The sequence below is a fragment of the Ictidomys tridecemlineatus genome, chromosome 6, assembly GCF_052094955.1.
Source record: "Ictidomys tridecemlineatus isolate mIctTri1 chromosome 6, mIctTri1.hap1, whole genome shotgun sequence".
NCBI classification, from domain to species: Eukaryota; Metazoa; Chordata; class Mammalia; order Rodentia; family Sciuridae; genus Ictidomys; species Ictidomys tridecemlineatus.
This window is the reverse complement of record NC_135482.1, coordinates 178,631,086-178,652,451: the sequence shown is the minus strand read 5'-3', so window position 1 is coordinate 178,652,451 and position 21,366 is coordinate 178,631,086.

The window sequence follows — 21,366 nt, the reverse complement described above, 5'->3', positions numbered from 1 at the left end:
TAGTCTTTCATTGGCTTCTGTCTATTTCAGGGTTATGCTATAGAAATCCAATGGTAAGACAAATGCAAATATCCTGTACTGTAAAGAAACTCACTGTTTCCCAAATTGAAAGTAAAAGAGCAAGGGGGTGGGGGAGAAAAATTAAAAAAGAAACAGTTGGCAGGCATTTGCATATTTATTTTAATAGACTTGATCTATAAATGAATGCTCTTTTCATTCTCCTTTAAACCTGGTACAAACACCTGCTTTATTCCCACATTAATAATGTATTAAATAAAACTTTTAATATTTTGAAGTCATAGGCTTATCCTTATTAAAAAATTGAAATCATATGTTTAGTAGCAAAAAACATTTTGAAAATGAATTAAGTTGAAATTATTTATATGTACACAAGTATATATATTAACTAAAAAAGGAAAAATCAATGATAAATAAGACTGGTTCTTCACCTCAAGTGTCCTAACCAAGTGTGTGTGTGTGTGTGTGTGTGTGTGTGTGTGTGTGTATGTGTGTATATACACACACACACACGTATATATAACTGTGTGTGTGTGTGTGTGTGTATGTGTGTGTGTATAACAAGTAGGTTCATGTGTCTCGGTTAAGAAGGTTGCTTTCACATTTCCAATCTGTTTCCTTTGGTTTGACTTCTTCCTGAGGCTGGCTAATTTTATGGTCTCAAGAAACAAATGAACACAACCTGCTGCTTCCTAATGGTGTTCAGTTTGAGACATTCTAAAGTACTGGATGGGTATATTAGGGTTCTCTAGAAGAACAGAATCAACAGGAAGTATAGTTATAAAAAAGGGACTTATTAGATTGGCGTACACATCCAGAAGTTGGATAGTACACAATGGCTGTCTGCAGGCTGGAGAACCACAGTAGGGGTTTCCTGAAAGGAGACAGAGAGGTAGGCTGGGGAGGGTCCCATTAGAAAAACACTAATCCCTTCCAAGGACAGCACCTACCAATGACTTCACCACTCCCTTCCACTAGGCCCCACCTCTTAAATGTACTACCACAATGGGGACCAAGCTTCCAGCACATGAACCCCTAGGGGACTAAGCAGACCATATTTGAATCCTGACTATCAAGCTCATTTCTTCCTGCCTGACTTCATCCATTTCTGTCAGGAGCGAGCTGGGAGAAGAGGCTGCCTCTCTAAGATGAAGTGCAGGAGAGTCTCCTTGGAGCCCTTCTGTGCCATCAGCCCATCACCAGCCCCATCTCAACCGCAAGGGCAGGAAGCCAGAGGGGACGAATGCCCATGGGCCCACTCTCTGGCCTGGAACCTGCTTTGTGATACCATGGCCACTCTGGTCTGGTCCTGCCCTCTCATGTGAAATCCAGCTCCTTGGCTTCAACCAGGTCCTCAGACAACAGCACCAAGGGGTCTCCATGGTTAGGAAAGCACCCCCAGTAGCTGAGCTCAGGACAGAGGGATCAATCCAGTCCCAGACTGAAGGCTTCTGGAAACTCCCTACAAAATCACTAGCAAAGTCCCCCTTAAGCAGAGTGAAACATTCAGAATCTGATGTCCTCAGGCAATCACAGTAGCAAGCGAGAACCAGTTCAAGAAGAATTTAGTTTGCATCTGCTGCTGCTGCTTAATTTAGTTTGCATCTGCTGCTGCTGCTTTCTTATCCTTGTGACTTTGATTCCATCCAGGCCTCTAGCCCATGGGATGATGCTACCTAGGTTTAGGGAGGGTCTCCACTTCAGTTCATTATCCCACATGGCAATCATTTCTAAGCATACCCTCATTTACACACCAAGTCCTATTAATCGTCTGCATCTCTTAATCCAATCAAATTGACAAATTAACCTTTACAAGGTGATAATCTAATATTCATCTTATTTTATGTCAGGTATTGTATCAGGGTAATTATGTGAAACAGATAACAGTAAGTGAAACTATGAAGGCGAAAGAAATTTAAAATACCATATAAAAGTAACTGAAATTTTAAAAGTTGTTCTATTGGTTTTATCAAGTTAGAATTGTTTTTATTTATAAATATTACTATTTATATAATTAGATATATATATATACATATATATATGACTTGAAAACATATAATTCATATATAGGTTTTTAATAAGGTATTTTATGTATTATTTTTTGCAAGAATAATAATATTATAAAACACCATTACTTAATTTGTATATATTTTTAAAATATAAGCTGGAATATCTTCCCTCACGATAATCTGGGAATGATTTTAGGTATTAGTGTATTTTAATTTTTGTCATTGTCTGAAATGACAAAAATTTTATCTACTTTTCTTCTATCTTCCCCAAATAATTTTCATTCTTTCAGTCATGTACTTTACCATATACATACCAACCTGAGTATCTACGAGAATAACAATATTGCATGTGCATATAATAGTTAACTCTCTTTACTTGCTTGACATCTGGTTTCCATGAAGATAATATCTTTGTGAGGTAAGACTCCAATCAGTCAATTAGTTATTAGGGTTTACAGAAATTGTGCTATTTGGGGATTTCAAAATGTGATAGACACTGGTTTGTTCAAGATAAAAATATAATTCATTCTTTCATCAGAAACAAAATTTTTAGGTTGCTGCAGTACTCAGAATTTCATATGCACATAATCAAATAATAAATTTATTCTAACTTTACTTACAAAGCATATATAAAATCAAGCAAGAACAGGATACAAGAAAAAATAAATAAAAGTTGTTTTTTTTTAATTTAATGACAAATGCATTCAAAACCTCTGCTGGTACTTTTTTTTTTGTTCAGCAATCATAATAATTAAAACAATTTTCTAGAAATATCTCTGACATGTTAAGATCTTACAAGTCAACATTCCTGTTCTTGCAGAAAGCAAGAAACAGATAAATTAATAATCAATGAGTTTTCTTGGTCTATCAGAAAACTAAGGCCACAGGGCAACCCATCATCCCAAAATATAGACAGCTGAGTACAACCAGATACATTAAAATTGATACATACTTATTTGAAGCAAAAATTGCTGAAGCTATAAAGTAAGTTCATTTTAAAGAAAACTTAAATTATAATCTTATGGAAGATAAATGAATACTAAAGTTAGAATCAGAAACTCCGGGTGGCTTTGACTTAGAGGGTCCCAAAACTTTCATGAGCATTACCTACAGGAACTCCACCAGGTTGTCATGCTAAGCACCCAGAAAAATATCTTCCTTATTATAGAGGGAAGAAGGAAATATTACCAAGGTGAAAGAGGCCCAGTCTTCTGGATAACAAAGTCTTGCTCTCCCTGGCAAAAGACTTCAAGCTTCACCTACCTCACCTAAGGGTAAGAAGGGAAATAACACTCAGCAGGAGACAGGATTTCACAGAAAACACACTGTGAACACTGCAACCAAGGAAAGGAGTAGTGATAAAGGGGGAGAGAAGTCTATTCCTTTAGCAGACAGAGGAAGGCACTTCTCAAAGCCATCATCTCAAGAAATAGATTTACCAAGGACTGAAATTTAATCAGAAAATTACAGATTGATTTCCATTCCACATATAGTACCATCATGCCAATAAGGCTCCTGTATAACACTGAACTATAGTTGAAAGAGTTTTGATATATTGACTCTCTTTGAGTAAACTTAGGGAATACTAGGGAAGTTAAAAAAAGGAAAAAAAAAAAAGCATGCGTGGTAGAGAGGGAGAAAGAGAGAAGACAAACAAAAGCCACTGAAATAATTGAAGCCTCTCTTATACCTGTAGCTCCAAAAACATAAACAGAAGCAAAAACAAAATAGGAAAACAATTTAACTCCAAGCTAGATTAAAATAAATTTTGCACTAAAATTTTTACTAATGTCTTATTTGTAAGAAAAAAATGCAAAGCATATCAAAAGGCAAGAATAGATAGTCTGAGGAGAAAAAGTAAATATGAGAATCATACTCATTCTATAGCTATTTTACTTATAATACAAGACATTTGAAGTAATTCTCATTAATGTAAAATGTAGATAATATGAGAAAAAGTAGGAAAGGTTCCTAAATACATGAATAAGTGAAGAAAGTATAAAGGGCAACCCTAGAAATAAAAATAATCCTTTGAGTGAAGTGAACTTTACCATTAATGAACTCATTAGCAGACTGGACAATGTTCAGGGAATAATTAGAAAACTGTAAGAAAAGCCAATAGAAATTTTGCAAATGAAATGCAAAGATAAAAAGAAAGTGTGAAAAAATAACACAGAATATTCAAGAACTGTGGAACAATGTTTAAAGTTGTACAATACATATGATTAGAAGATGAGAAGAAAAAGAAAGAATAGAGAAGAAACATTTGAAATATTAATGACTCATCTATTTGAATTAATAATAGACACATAGCTCAGAATATACTAAGCATGATAAATACCTCAAAAACCTATTTATCAAAATATTATACTCACAATGAAGAAAACCATAGACAAAGGAAAAAATCAATACAGGCAGAGGAACTTAAAAATAATTTTAGAATGAAACTAACTTATGAAGGAACAACAGTATGAAGTAGAGTATACTTGTGGTTTCAAACTGGTTTAGTCAGCTTTTTCCAATGCTGTGATCAAAAGACTTGACAATAATAATTAGAGGAGGAAAAGTTTATTTGGCTCATGGTTTCAGAAGTTTCATTCCATAGATACCTGATTCCACATCTCTGGGCCCAGGATGAGGCAGAACTTCATGGAAGAAGGACAGGGCAAAGGAAAACAGCTCAAGACAGCAATTGGGAAGCGAGAGAGCTCCACTCACCAGGGACAAAATATAAACTCCAAGGAACATCTTCAGTGACCTCCCTCCTCTAGCCATATCAGTGGATTAATCTTATAACCCAATCATTTCACCTCTGAAATGTCTTGCATTGTCTAATATGTGAGCTTTTAGGGGACATCTCACATCTAAACCGTAACAATAACCATGGAAGCAAGAAGAAAGTGAAACTTTCAAAACTTCACAGACAGTGGAACTATGCTTGTAATTCATTTCATATTTTCAGTCCTTTTTGAAATTGGTTTTACCATTTTAAATGCAATATTATTTGAAAATGAATTCATTTGAAAAACGCACAGGTGGTAGTAATTAATCACTTGGAAAACTTTCATCTTTGACAAATTTGGGGAGATTAGAAAGAATTGCAAATCCCTTCAGATGCAAACTTAGGGACTTTTAAAAAGTAGCAGTATGGTTGACAGCAAAAATGAGAACAGTCATGCATCGGGACATTCAAAAGCAGGTATGCAGGAATCCAATACAATGCTAAATCCACACCTGGGTATTGTTTGAACATAGTCACATTTTTGATAATATATATTTATTGGCTTATTTATCTAAACAAAAACAAAATGGACTCAATACAAAATAACTAGAATAAATCTGATTAGGTCATCTTAGTGGGCAATAACATCAACAGACTCAATCCTTGGTGATAGAGGTTTGGAACTGAAAAATTCTTAAAGAACAAAAAATAGTTGTTTGGTTGATGACATTTTCTTTAGTCTCCAAATTTTTCCAATCCCTATTTTCCAATCTAAGATTGAAAAAATAAGAAAGCACATCAAAACTATGAGAACAATAATATCTGTTCATATTATTAGTCTATATTTATAATATCTCCATGTAAAGAGATGGGATGACACACAGTTAATTGTGTTTATTTCCTAAAATTAAATGTTTGGCAAACTATGGTGTCTTAATAAACAAAGTTTAGTTTATCCTGGCATCAGATAAGTACTATTAGCAGAAGAATTGAGCAGATAATGAAAACTGAATGCAATCTAATGCAGAACTAGAAATAGGAGCAACTGTGCTAATTCTAAGAAGGGCTAAAAGGAAATCTAGTCATTTTAGGGCATGTAGATCATGCCTCCCATTGCAATTCCAACACTCCTAATAAAACTAGGGTATATCTTAACTTTCACAAAGGAATTTTTTTCATTTTCTAAGACCTTTTTGTATCAGAGTAAGCCGGAGATTCAGGATAGATCAGATACATTACTTACACATAGGCATTGAACTTGATACCAGTTTGACTAAATGTAAAACTGTCATTTGAAACTATTTACTAAAAGGAATTATTTCCTTTTTACTAGTTTAACAAGTAGACAAGTTTGAAAAATCTGTTTTCTTTTTAAGGCAACAAACTATGAAAATTTGAAATATAATGTGGGAAGAGAGATTTAACCTTTTGTTATATTCTACCCAAGTTTCTAAGAGAGCTGTGATTTTCAAGATTGCCTTTTCCTAGCATATGCAAAATGAAACATGGTATTTCTCAAAACATTGAACAGGTACATTATTTAAATCTGTCTTTATATAATTTCATTCAAATTTCATGAAAATGAAAATGAGTGTGTTATTATCTAACTTGTGGAATGAAAGAAATTGTACAGAAGAGAAAAATGGGTAGGTTTAAAATAGTTTCTAACACTGACTTATACTATTAAATATGTCCTCTAGAATATGCATAAAAATAAATTGAAAATGAATTATTATCTGCACTTTTTTTCAGCATCCAGGTTGATTTCTTCAAAGCATTGTGACAAAGCAAAACAAAACAAAACAAAAAAACAATAACAAAAAAACCCCTCCAACATCCTATAGAATGGCACATTTAATTTTGATATAATCACTAAATATAATGAAAATATTATAGGTAGATTAAAGCATAAGAGATAATACATAGTCAGAGAAAGGAAGAAGGGAAGCAATTGGAGAGGTAGAGGAACCTGTCAAATAAAAATAAATAGAAATTCTCAGAAGCCAAAATCAAAATATTACAATGAATGCTGAAAAAGAAGGTAGTTCTGATCTTGATTTTATTTTACAAACATCTGCTAAACCCTAGGGAACTCCAAGTTTTTATTTTGAAGTTCACATAAAATTGGAGACAGTGAGGTAGAAACTGGGATCTAAACAACGCTCAGGATCAAATAGAAATTTCCACATGATTATGAGCCATAAAAGTCTACAACCTCATATAAGGAAGAATTGAATATAAAATCTCCCGGCAGAATGATCCCACAAAGAGAGTTCCTCCTTGATGAATGGATGGTGGGTGGAAAGAACAAATTCTTAACAAAGAATATGCAGCATAAACTGGATATCAAATGCATTTGTGTACTGAGTTCAAACTACTGGACTCATTACAGAATTGTCAAGCCACAAAATGCATTTGCTTTAGTCATCTGTACATTACTATAATGAAATGTCCGAGATGATTAACTAATAAAGGAAAAGGTTCATTTTAGCTCACATTTTAGGAGGTTGCAATCTATAATATTGTGCCCCTAATTGCACTAGGCCTCTTACAAGGTTGCACATGATGGTGGAAGGATGTGCCAGAGCATACAATTTATCTCTTAAGCCAGGAAGCAAAGAAGAATAAAAGATTGGTGTCCAACAATTCATTTGGAGTGCACTTTTCCAGAAATCCAAGAACCTCCTCAAAAGCCCTACTCCAGAAGGTGCAGCCCCGCCCAGTAGCACCAATGGGAAGAACAATGCCACATGGACATTTTTTTTTTTTTTTTTTACTACATGCACATTCCCAATGGAAATCCCCAATGGGTGACATAATCCCCAAGTGGGAGACACCAATCTAAACCATAGTAATGCTCATGAGCAAAAACTCAGTAATTGTTATTCCACAAAGAATACATTGAGTTTACAATTCTAACAGCTGATAAGTCTTTCTACTTATTACCTAATAAATTCCTATCTAATCCTGTTATTATTGAACCTTAGTTTAGGGGTGATGAGTTGTGTTAAGAGAAAGAATGCCTGGCCTATCATATCCTTTTTTCACTAGTAGCTTTCAGAGTAGAACTGTGCTGACAACAAGGGAAAAATTCTTCTGTGGAATGATTTTTCATGATCATAACTTGATTACTGCAGTAACACTGGAATTGTAACTTAAAATTACACGGGGTATGCCAAAGACTTGATATACCCAAATTCCAATGATACATGGTTCTGTTTGTACAATTTTCATGTGTCAATGATACTTGCTTACAATTTCCATAACTTTACAATAAATTTGAATATCTTATTCTTTTTATAAACTCTCTAAATATGCTTGCTTGTGTTAGAATTTTTTTAATTCAGATAAATGTTCCTGACATGTTGGTATCAAAATTCTGTGGATTTTGACATCCTGTTTATTTTGTGGGATAATCTGAAGGACTATCATAATAGCATTTCACCATCAGTGAACATGTCACAACTTATTTTATGTTGTTTCTCTTTTCTCTATTGTATTTAAAAGATAGTCTCCCTAACAAAACCAATCAGAACAAGTGATCCCCCAATTTCTCCCCCTGTTGTTTTAGACCATTCAGATATTCTGTTGGTATGATGAAAATGGAATAATTGAAATTATTTGTGAGAAGATACTAACTTTATAGGCTGCTGTTTCTTACTAAAAATAAATTAGTAAAAAAATTATGATAAAAGCTGCACATATATAACTTGCTTAAATTTGTAATGGGCCTCTATAGATTTCCACTGCTATATAATTTCTAAATAACTGTGAGTAGAATTCACTTATAAAGCAAACTTCAAACAAGTTCCTGAGAATGCAATTCTGGATGCCTGGGGTTGTGGATTTTTGGTCAAAAGTTAAAAATTTGAAGTTGGTTTCTGTCTGCCAGAATTTTATTTAATTATTTATTTCTAATCTGTAGAATGCCTTTGTACTTCATCTCAAAGGAATTTTACGCAATTCTAACAACCAACACAGATGAAATTTTTGTACATAATAAGTTTGGAGAAGTATTGCTTTTCAATTATTTTTTTAAATTTTTTTTCCTCAAAATGACATTTTTTTTAAAGCCTTGTAAACCAAATATTTTCCTTTGGAAATATTCTTGAGATAGCTGTGTTTTCTTTTGTTGTTGTTACTGTTGTTCCCTATTTAAAAAAAAAAAAAAAAACAGGGTAAAAGATAAAAACATTTTAAAAGATAAGTCTCTACAGGGATTCTCTTTATACACACAGCAGGGTTTGACCCCAGGTGGATACACCCCCTGGGAGGAATAATGGCTCAGCTGGAGGAAAAAATGGCCTCACAGCCAGAAATCCAGAGAACAACCACAGAGACTTGAAAGTAAAAAAGAAACCAGACTCTATCTGCTCTTCTCTTCTTCATACCCCCCATCCCCCCTGCATGACAGTGATTATATTTTTGTGTTCCTGTACATTTGATGTACTGGTTCTTACCCTTTTCCCTACTGCAAATCAATCTCATGTTGAGGGGATAGGAGATTTTGCTATATATAAATGCACATAACATTTTAACTCAGGGTATCTAAAATCATTTAGGAGTTAAATAGAAATTATACAAGAGGGAGAAAGGAAAATTGACTTTTCCTTTTTTTCTTTCAAAATTTGTAACATTTCACTCTCTTGTAATTCTATATCAGCTCAACTCCATCACCACTTGGATCAAAGAAATCTTGTAAGAAATTATTTATCAAGTGTCTGTTTTACCTACATTACCATTTAGCAAAATTCAAGAGCAAAACAAAGTTAAGTCCTGTGTGTGTTTTTAAAAGTAGAATGGAATTGTCTAAATATTCTGTTTGAATTATTTTCTGTGTGTTTACGAGTATGCAGGTGGTATGTCTTTTCTTGCACAACTTCAGTTTGTACTTTGCACTCTAAAATAGTTCTCTCAGGATCACACCAAAAACCGTAGCAGATTTAAAATTTGATTGTAATTTTATCAAAAGTACTTAGGAATAGTAATAGCTTAATAACTATAATTCTTGATAAGTCAAATATGTCCATTTCTTGCAGTGCTTTCAGTTGTCAATGTAGTATATAATTTTATTAAATTTTAAAATTATAACACAATCTTTTAAAAACTTTTAAATAAACTTAGAAACTTGTGTGCCTTTCTCTACCATCAATGACCTCTTTCTTTTAGAACTGCTTTTCATATATTTAAACTTAATGAGCTTTCCTTATGAGACAGTCAGGGAGAGAGGGCAAATAAATTCATGGGCCTCAACCTGTAACTTGTTACCAACTCACCCCCCTACATAACCCACTCTTTCTGGGGTATATAGAATCTACCTTTCCACACCATCCTGTGCTTCATGAAGTCAACCATGGGAACCAAGTACAGGATAATACCAAGATATCTCTGAAATTTCCCAGAGGGAAGAAACTTCTCAAAAAAGAATCATATTCCTGATGAGTGGAAAAAGTGTCAGATGCTAGGTGCTACCTTAACTGCTCAATAAAAGACTACCCCTTCATTTGTCTGGGGGCCAGCCTGAATTGTCTCTTCCTTAGAATTGTCTCTTCTGTAATTGGGGTAAAATTCCACCATTAAAGTTCTGCCTGTGTGTTTGTATGTCTTTGCTCAATTTGTTATGTATTTTTTTAAATTTATATATGACAGCAGAATGCATTACAGTTCTTATTACACATATAGAACACAATTTTTCACATCTCTGGTTGTATACATAGTATATTCATACCAATTTGTGTCTTCATACATGTACTTTGAATAGTAATGATCATCACATTCCATCATCATTAATTACTCCATGCCCCCTCCCTTCCCCTCCAACTCCTCTGCCCTATCCAGAGTTTGTCTATTCCTCCCACGCTCCTACTTCCTATCCCATGAATGAACCATCCTCCTTATATCAAAGAAAACATTTGGCATTTTATTTTTGGAATTGGCTAACTTCACTTAGTATCTTCTCTAACTCAATCCATTTACCTGCAAATGCCATGATTTCATTCTCTTTGATTGTTGAGTAATATTCCATTATGTATATATGCCACATTTTTTTATCCATTCATCTATTGAAGGACATCTAGGTTGGTTTCACAGTTTAGCTATTGTGAATTGTGCTGCTATAAACATTGATGTGGCTGTTTCCCTGTAGTATGCTGTTTTTAAATCTTTTGTGTATACACTGAGGAGAGGGACAGCTGGGTCAAACAGTGGTTCCATTGGTTCCATTTCCAATTTTCTAAGAAATCTCCATACTGCTTTGCATATTGGCAGCACCAATTTGCAGAGGTTCTTTTCTCTATTATCACTTACACATGGGATAATTATGGGTTAAATAGTTAAAATTAGTGGGAATTTTCCCCCTACATTCTGTATTTTGATTTTGTAGGTTTTGTTTGTTTTGTTTCTGGTTTGGTATACCTTTTTTAAGGGTGAAAAAATATATTTGAAGAGTAATAGAGAATACATGCATGAAGGAAGGTTCCAAGAATTTGGACAAGTAAGGAGAAGTTATATCCTCTGCATGATACCAAAGACAGGTATAAAGGAATGAATAATTTTTTCCTCTGATATATATTTTCATACAAGATTACAGGAATTACTTAATCTACTTTTAATTAAAAATTTGTAAATATTGTGCTCCAAACATTTTCACAAATACAGGTGTGTTTTGTTGTTATTGTTGCTGCTGCTGTTGCTGTTGTTCTTTCTCCCTTATTTAGGGTATCCTTCTTTAGCGCGCAGCTGCTGGACTACATTTCCAGCCCAAAGCTAATAGTTTTTTAAAAACTGAATTTATCAAGAATTTTGTCACTATTTATAAATCTTAGATTATATTGTAAAATGTATATACTGCATTATACTACATTATATATCAAAATGTAAATATTACCAACCATTTTTCTCATTTTCAGTTCATTCAGATAAAGATAATCTATGTAATGAAACATATGAGTCCATGTAAAGATTTTATTCTTTATGGCCATTTATTCCAAAGTGCAACTAGCTAAATTTTAAAATTAAATAAAATCTCTTTTGTCAAATTTGTTTAGGTTGTCCTGCTTTTGGGGGGATGAATATCAGTAGATCCTTGCTTGTATGTTTGTTTCCATTAATTGTGAAATAAGTAAAGCATTGAGTATTTTGAAGCATCATTTGTCAATTTTAGACAAAATTCAGAACAATAAACACATTTTTTCCTTTATGCCTCAATGAAAGAATTAAATAACCATATAAGCCATTACTTCTTCAAGTTTTATATGGTAGACACCCCTTCCCTGCATTTTCAAGTAATATATTTCAAGTCTGTCAGTGCATGCCTGAAACCATGCATAGTACAAAACTCTATGTACTGCACTGTTTTTCCTAATACCTACCTGTAATAAGGTTTAATTTCTAAATTGTGCACAATACAGCTCAACAACAATAAAATAAAAATTATAAAAGTATACTGACCTGAAATTGTAAACACTACAATTCTTGCTCTTTGCAGCCATTATAAGTGAAATAACAGTTATTGAGAACAAGCACTTTGACAATGCAACAATTCCTCTGATAACCTATGTGGTTACGAAGTGACTAACTGGCAGATCACATGTACAGAAAGGATGCAGCAGAAAAAATGATGATTCACAGGTAGGATGTTAGGAGGTTTTATCATGCTTGTAGAACCATTTAAAATTTATGAATTGTTTATTTCTAAAATTCCCCATGTAATATTTGGAACATAGTCGAACATAGGAAATTAAAATTGGAAAGAAGAATCACAGGTAGGGAAGTCGTCCTCCTCCTCATCTTGCTCCTCTTCCTCCTCATTTTTAGTACACACATTGAAAACAGAGTGCTTTACCACAAAGCTATAACCCCACTTCTATTTTTAATTTTTTTTTTGAGAGAGGGTCTCCATAAGTTGCTTAGGATCTTGCTAAATTGCTAATACTAGCCTTATATTTACTATCCTCCTGTCTTAGTCTCCTGAGTTGCTAGAATACATGTTTGTTCCTCTTACCTACCTGGCTCTACTGCACGATAATCTCCATCAAAGAAAAAAAAGGATATTGTTATGCTAGTGTCTTTTGCTATATCCAGCATAAGAATCAGTCTTATTAAAAAATTTGATATGAATGTGTGAATGTATGTAAATTTAATAGCTTTAACTTCTTGTTAATTGATTGAACATTTCAATTTGGATATACTTATGAGTCCCATATTCATCACAGTTTATTGCAAGTTTATTCCAGTTTTGTAGTTTTTTTTTACATTAATAAACATTGTTGTCTATACAATGACATTTTGTCAAATCAAACTGAGAATATTTTACTTTGACAAAATATGAATATTGTTTGAACTGGATTTATAAAACAAATTTTAAAACTGTCTTATCTTCCACCTTTAGTGAAGTGTACTTTTAAAAAATTACTTTTTTTCATAAATTGGATGAAAACATTTTTGGCAGTTAACTGATTTTTTTATTTAATGCATTAGATGCTACTCTTCTAAAAGCATAAGGCTATAGAAGTCTGAAAGCCTTTACTGGTGAAGCTCATGAAGGCATGAGTATTAATTTATTATTTATGTACATAAGAAAATATAGATGAAATTGTCAGAATTTATTTAGAAGAATTATTTTACCAAAAAAAGTAAATCTTCAGAGTGACATGTAAATGTTGTTCCTGAATCTGCATACAAAAAATTATAACTGTCGTCCTGTAGGATCTACTCAAATTTTAATTTGATTGTGCTACTGAAGAAGATTTAATTTCTGTGATTTCATGTATTCCATAATGTCACACACCTCCACCTGTCATGGCAGATGTCTAGTGCCAACACATATTTTGGACAGTTATGTATTTATCGTGAAGATTTTTAAAAGAATATAAAACAAAATTGCATTAAAAAGGCACTTTCTTTTGTTAGTTCTTTACTACCAAAGATGTTTAGAAACAGAGTTTTTAAAATTTTTTATCAAACAGTAAAATTGCAACTCTAAATTTGTGGCATAGAAGAAATGAGAAATTGCTATCATAGGAGCTTTCAAACAGATTTTTTTTACATTTATAGTGTGATTGTTTAGCCTCCTTTTTCTATGCTAGTAGATAAATAAAACCATCTCCCAACAAAATGACTCTGTGTACCAGTACTGAAGAAATAAAAATTATTATTATTGAATAATAAAGTGTTGCAATAATTGTCCCCACTGTTGGATGCTATATTAATGCAATCAGTGGCTTAGACAGTTTCAGTTTATTCTCTTAAATTCTTTACCTTAGAAATCTTAAAATGAGGATGTCAGTAGGGCTGCATCCCTTCTGTCTGCTCTAGGGAGGCATCTGCTTCATTACTTTTCCAGCTTTTAGAGGCTGCCAACCAACATCCCTTGGTTTATAGAAACACATCTCTGCTTTTTTCATTATCTTTTGCTGAATCTCAGTCTTCCTGTAACCTCATTTTTTTAAAAATTATTTTTTTATAACAAATCTCATGATTTTCTTAGGCTCATTTGGATAATCCAGTTTAATGTCCCAATCTCAAAATCCTTAAACACATCTGTGTAATCCTTTTTAGCAGGTAACATATTCGCAGGTTCTAGGGATTAGGACTTAGATGTTGCTGGGGAAAGTGTCATTCTTCTTACTCCCCTAAATATTAATACTTTTACCCACATATAAGCTAACACTAAAGGGAGGTTGTATAAAGTTAGGGGAAACATCTTACAAAAATTTCCCATGCAAAACAGAAGCAATAATAATTTCATATATCTCCTTTAGAGAAAAAAAATTATTTGTTCTAACAGCTTCTTCTATGTCTTGTGAGTTGAAACTGAGTTAACTTAGGTGGTACATTTCTAAATACCTAGAGAATTGGGGGTTTACAAATTTGGAATTATTACTCCATTTCATAACCTAGAGAAAAAGATTAATTCCTGGAGAAATTTATCATTGTTCCATGGGTAAGGACTTGGGCTTACTATGTCTCCACAGAAACTTTCTAATTAAAAGGGAAATTAGTACGTCAAAGAGAAATTGTATCAATGGAGTCCAACAGGTGATAAAGATCTTCTTCAAAATTTATTTTCTTCCTTCCTTCCTTCCTTCCTTCCTTCCTTCCTTCCTTCCTTCCTTCCTTCCTTCCTTCCTTCCTTTCTTTCTTTCTTTCTTTCTTTTCTTCTTTCTTCATACTAGGGATTGAACCCAGGGGCACTTAACCACTGAGCCACATCACCAACCCTTTTTTTGTATTTTATTTAAAGACATGGTCTCGCTAAATTGCTAAGGCTTGCTTTGAACTCACCACCCTCCTGCCTTAGCCTCCAGAACAGTTGTGATTACAGGCATGTGCCACTGTGCCTTGCAATATAATTTCAATAAGGGAGAAAAACTCAATTCAAGTGTTGGAGTGAACTGTTGCAAAAGTCTTGGATGTTTTTAGTTATTAGGAAAGAGTAATGCTATCAGGCCAACAATGTTTGTTAACTGGTGCTTAATTGAAGTTAGACTCCTACATTCCCACAGAGTTTAGGAGAGACTGGCGTCATCTTTCTGGAAGATAACATTTCAAAGATGTCTTCCAGGTCCTCAGAAAGCATATTCCCAGTTGTATAGCTGACACGAGGCCAGGAGAAGACTTACATTTCAAAGGGGCAGGGAAAGAATTTACAATTTTGAATTTATAACTAAATGCTCTAGGTCAGGGACATAGAGTTAGGAAGAAATGTCTAAGATTAGACATGCTGAGGGAAAGGTTAAGGTATCTTTGGGAAAATGGTCTACTTCCACTTATAAATGAGGTAATACATTTTTATTTTATCTTCAGTGAAACTCTAAGTTCTGCTTTTCTTGCTGACTTCATAGACCTGAGTCTTAGCTTCTGCTCAGGTCAACAAGTGACTTTCAGTGACAAAAATGATTCAATTTTCCTGAGCATGTTGGATGGTATTGACTTCATTTAGCTATTTCTACCTAAGAACATTCCATTTTGTCAGTGAATAAGTACCTTGCTTGCAGCCATTGTAAGGAAGTTTTTAGTTATAGCTATGACTTAATATTTGGGTCCTCCCCTGAGTTATATTTTAAAATCATAGCCCCTCAATGTAATGGTATGAAGAGAGGAGGCTTAAAGGTAATTAAGATTAGATGAATTCAAAAGAGTATAACCTTAATAATAACATTCTTATGAAAGAGATCTCAGAGTGGCTCCCTGACCTCTTCCACCATATGAAGTTACAGACAAACTGTCCATCTAGCAAGTGAGCTTTTATCATATATTGAGTCTATCAGTGTCTTCATCTTGGAAATGAAGCTTCCAGAACAGTAAGAGTTAAGTTTTTATTTATATGCACCACCCAATATGTAGTATTTTGTGGTAGAAGCCCAAGCTCACTAAGGACAGTGAATTGAGCCAAAATCTCTCCAGATAAAGAGGGAAGAGTAATTTATAATATTTAAAATTCAACCATGTGTTAAAATAAGGACTTAATTTACTGAACATGCACCTTATACTTTATCAGACAAGATCACAACAGAAATTGGAAACACAATGCAAACCCACCCTGCTTAAATTAGTGTAACTTGATAATGTTTCATAAAGAAGATGTTTTTGAGGGCTGGGGATGTGGCTCAAGCGGTAGTGCGCTCGCCTGGCATGCGTCCGGCCCGGGTTCGATCCTCAGCACCACATACCAACAAAAATGTTGTGTCTGCCAATAACTAAAAAATAAATATTAAAAAAATTCTCTTTCTCTCTGTCTCTATCTTTCTCTCTCTCTTTAAAAAACAGAAGATGTTTTTGATATAAATTCTGAACAAGGAAGAAAAATGGGATAGCTAGATTAAACTGTATGTCCCATAGACAAACCTGAAATTGATAAGGCTACTTTTGTGAAAGTGAAAATTGCAAAGATGTTTTAGGAATGAAAATATTAATCTGTAAACCAAACCAATGTTTGATGACTGAGACTATTCAAAGTTTTAAAATATTCCAGGTAATGGCTTACTAATTTATTTTCTCTTTTTGGTAATAAGAAAATAAAATGTCTGCTGAATAAAGGCATATTAATATCAACAGGAGAATTACTAGGTAATGATTCACACAAATCTTTTATAAAACTTGTTTAAATTGTTCATGTGATAGTGTAAGATACTGTTGTTGTTAAAGATAATTTGTTTATGCAGCTATATTTGTGTGTCTATAACCAAGCAGACATGTTCAGAAATATTGAATGCTTTTCAACATTTGACATTTGTGATACATTTTCAATGTTCTTTTCACTGATACTTAGTAATTCATTGTCCTTCAAAACTTTTGCTGTTGAATATATACACATAATACATAGAATAATTTTAATACTAAATCATTTTATCATTTAGATATGGACTATAATAAAACGATAAATTACTAATATTTGTGCTTTAATATTTATTTGTGTTCATTAAAAAGCTACGTTGCAAGAAAATACAAACATGCATGGTGATTTTAAGTGGAAAAAGAATAGACATAAACTATGATATGCCTTATGGCTTTTGGAAGATAGAACTGTATGCCAAGCTTTACTTTATCTTCTATAACTAGAAAGAAAATGTCACCTTGGGGCACGTCCTCTTTGTTCTCTTAAGAAGTCATATGATTATCCCCTTTTATTCATGCAGATATTATGCCAGGAGGCACATTTGCACAGGGTCAGAGTATGGTATTGTGTTGGGAAAAAGCAGCCCTTTACAAAAGCTTCTTGAGGTAGAGCTGTCACTAAAGCTAGTGGGACAGCCTGCATGAAGACCAAGCAGCCTTCTGGGAAGATAGGGTACCATACCATGCTCTTTCCACCTCATAGGTCACACTGTCAAAACCCCTCAAGTAAGCTGAGGTGTTTGGAGTAAGAAAAGACATAGAAAGAACCCATTGTTCTTAACATTTTTTTAACCCCAAACTGGGTTCTTCTCCTTCTAAGAATTGTGGAACCAATAACAAGACCAAGTGTTAATTAGATAAGAAGGAAGAAAAGGCTACCGATAGGAAAAACAGAGAGAAAGTTTCACAGATGAGCTTCTCAGCTGGTTGTTTGTGTGTCTTAGGTCATAAATATAGGGTAAAAGGAATGAGGGGGAGAGTAGGTTGATAAAGGAGAGGAACATCCATGCCTTTTCTGGGATCAGGCAGAGATTTCCCTGATATTTGAGTATCACCTCTTTTCATTGCTTTTATTGTTCTTTCAGGTTGTCATGGCAATCGTCAACTGTCACCATGCAGTTAGGATCATAATGAAGGTAAAGATTGTCTGGTGGTCACTTCAGTAGCCATCTTAGATCTTACCAGTTTCCCCTAGGAACTTCTGGCCTTCTAGGATCCTGAACTACAAGATAAGCAGGATTAGGGTGAGAGAGAAATTCAGCTAGGTGACCTAAGCAGTACTGGATTTAGAAAGGGTAACACTGTGAAGTATGAGACCCTCTGGCTGTCATTCAGTATCAATATAATGGACTAAGTTTTATGGAAGAGGCCTGGCTTTAGCAGCACATATGGCTAAAGATGTCTATAGGGTTTGGGGAAATATAAGAATAATTCAGAGATGCACATGGGCTGCTTTGTGCATAAGAGCCAATGTGCTCCCTCAGTGATTTGGACCAAGCCAGGTGAGGGCACCTCACAAAGGATAAGGTCAGTGGACAAACCTGCTAATTCAAGTTACCCAGAAGTAGGAACTTTGTCAATTTGATCAAAACCCCAATTTTCTCTTTAATGAATATTTGGAAGTAGGATTAATTTTAATTGGGTATTATAAAAGCCCCAAAGACTCTAGTCAATTAAGAGAGACATTTAATGAAAAAAAAATTATCTTTAAGAAAAAGAGAAGGCAGAATTGTAGTGGAGAGATAGAAATACACAACTATAAAATAAGGCAAAGTTGGTTTTTGTGCTGCTGGGATGTTTTCACTGCATGGTAATGTGAGGAGGTCTCCAAGAGGGGAGGAGACCTCTACTTGAATCTTTCAGACCCTCAACCACATTGCAGAAAAGAATTTAAGGTTGTATTGGGCATGAATAGCAAAGGAAGAGATTATAAAGGGACTGTACACTACAAAGTGAAAGTGTGAGCTATCACAGAGAGACAGGCTGAGTCACCTCATCTTGGTCTGGGGTTTTAACATTGATAGAGGGACGGTTGCTAGGGGGATGAACAAGAGGTAGAGTCAGGGCAGGGTTAGGCAAGCTCACCGGTTTTCTTCGCACTTAGGTGTTGCCCTTGCATGTTCTAATATTGCTGCTTCCCATGTAGCATGTCTTCTTAGCTTCTTACATCACCATTAGACTGTGAATCTTACTATTATAATAAAGTTTGGGTCCTTTATCAGTCACCAAAGTACTTAATGTGTGTACTCCCTAATGGAGTAGCTCCTCTGGATGCTTTGAGATCATTATACAGTTTGTTGCTTTTGTGTCAGTTAATTGGCAGACTGAAGACAAGGATGTAGGTGCAAGGACCTGGGCTGGTTGCTCAAGAGTTGTTCTGCATTCTATGGCTTATGGGAATTTCTCTTTTGGTACTCAGTGCTCTCTTCATATCCCTAAACTCCTATTCCCAGATGACAGAAGACAAAGGGCCTGCTCAGAAGTAAAACAATTTTTAAATTCATACTGTAAGCTTTCTTCCCATGAACATGCTATCAGGTAAAATGAACAAGTGAAAGTCTAGCTCAGACTGAATTTTGTCACACATGCAAACATTTATTAGCAAAAATTAAGGAAACGACTACAGAACCTGCTTCTCAAGCTTGATATAAACTAGTTTTCTGGTTCTTTAGTGCTCTAATAGGATTTGTATGGTAAATCTAGTGACAGCATTCAGTTCCCTTCCAGCTTTGGTCACAGAGCAAATGCTTCATATCTGTAACAGAGAAGGGGCATCCCAGTATCTAGGTTATCATTCCCTAAGGAAGAAATTCTTGTTTCTTTCAAAAGTCAGCTAAGCTTTCCTCATTATGTGAACTAAAAGATTTAAAGCTAATCACAAACCATATCAGGTATATGGATGACTAAGCAGGTGTAATGATACATTTTTAGTTTTGTTTTTATTTTCATTTTGTTTTCAATTACTCAGTAATAATTTCTTATAAAGCGTACAAAAAGCATTTGGAATAAATATCTGTAAAAATTCCTGCTAGGTATAGGAAATTTCAAAATGAATGGGGATCATAATGTAGCTGTACATTTTAGAAAAAGTGGAAAAAAGCTAAACTATGTTGCAGTCTCCTGAATTATTAAAGGAGATGCTATGCCCTTGAAGACAGAACTTCGGGTCTTGAAGAAAGGGTCTGTGACCTTGGGTACACAGAATGCAGTAAAGAGAAAAATTATTCAAAAAAGGAAGATGCTATGGTTTGAATATGTCCCTCAAAAAAACACACTTGTAAGAAACTGAAATGCCATAATGCCATGGGAGCAGTATTAAATTAACAGTATTAATTTTTGAATGGGCTTCTTGTAAGAGACAAGTTCAACCCCTTTTGTTCTCCTTCTCCCAGGGGATGATACTTTAAGAAAGTACTCACAAGATGTGGGTCCCTTGATCTTGGACTTGCCAGAACTCATAATCACAAGGAAGTAAATTTCTGTTCTTTTTACATGACCCAGTCTATGGTATTCTATTACAGAAATGCAACAACAGATTACAATAAGGAATGGTTGTGCTGCAGTGATCAAATGCTGACAGAGATAGCAAAGGGACTTGCAGAAAGTGTTGTGGGTGGTACATGGAGGCTAACAGAGGTTCCTGAAGGTGTGCACACACCAGTCTTCAACTGACCTTGTGAATTATACAGGAAGGAGTGGGCACACTTCATTCAGGAAACGAGGAAGGATTTTTGTTTGCCTGATGACATAATTCTCTTAAAGAGATTTAAATGCAGCACATTTTATGGAGTAAAGGTGAAAACATTTATATAATCAAGATATGTATGTTAAATTTATCCTGTAGCTGGGTATGATGGTGCATGCCTATTATCCCAGAGGCTCTGGAGGCTGAGACAGGAGGATTGACAGTTCAAAGCCAGCCTCAGCAAAAGAAAGGTGCTAAGCAACTCAGTGAGACCTTGTTTCTAAATAAAATACAAAACATGGCTCAGTATGTGTCTCAGTGGTTGAGTGCCCCTAAATTCAATCCCCAGTTTTCCCCCCAAATTTATCCTATAAATACCTTGTTTTTAAGATTTAAGTAAAATCTATGAAACAAAACTTAATTCACATTCTCTCTTAATAAAATGACTATAATTTTAAGAAAAATAGATATCTTCAGCAACTGTTGTTTTGCAAAGGAAAAGTGAAGTATATGCAGGTTATTAAATGCTACTTGATTGCTCGCTTCAATATGAATCAATGGAAAACATAGTATTTAATTGGATTAGGATTGCAGATCATTTTTCAGTGTCTCATAGCAGCTATGTGTTGCAGCAATATACTCAACAAAAGATGCACCAGTGATCAGAGTTTTGCTGTATAGATGAGGGACTGTTATACCAGGGACATAAGTGCTTCATGTGATCTCCATTTGTGAATGCTCTCAAAATAGAGATAGTGGGCCACTAATTCTGATTGCTGATACACACACAGCAGCAGCACCATTTCTGAAAATGT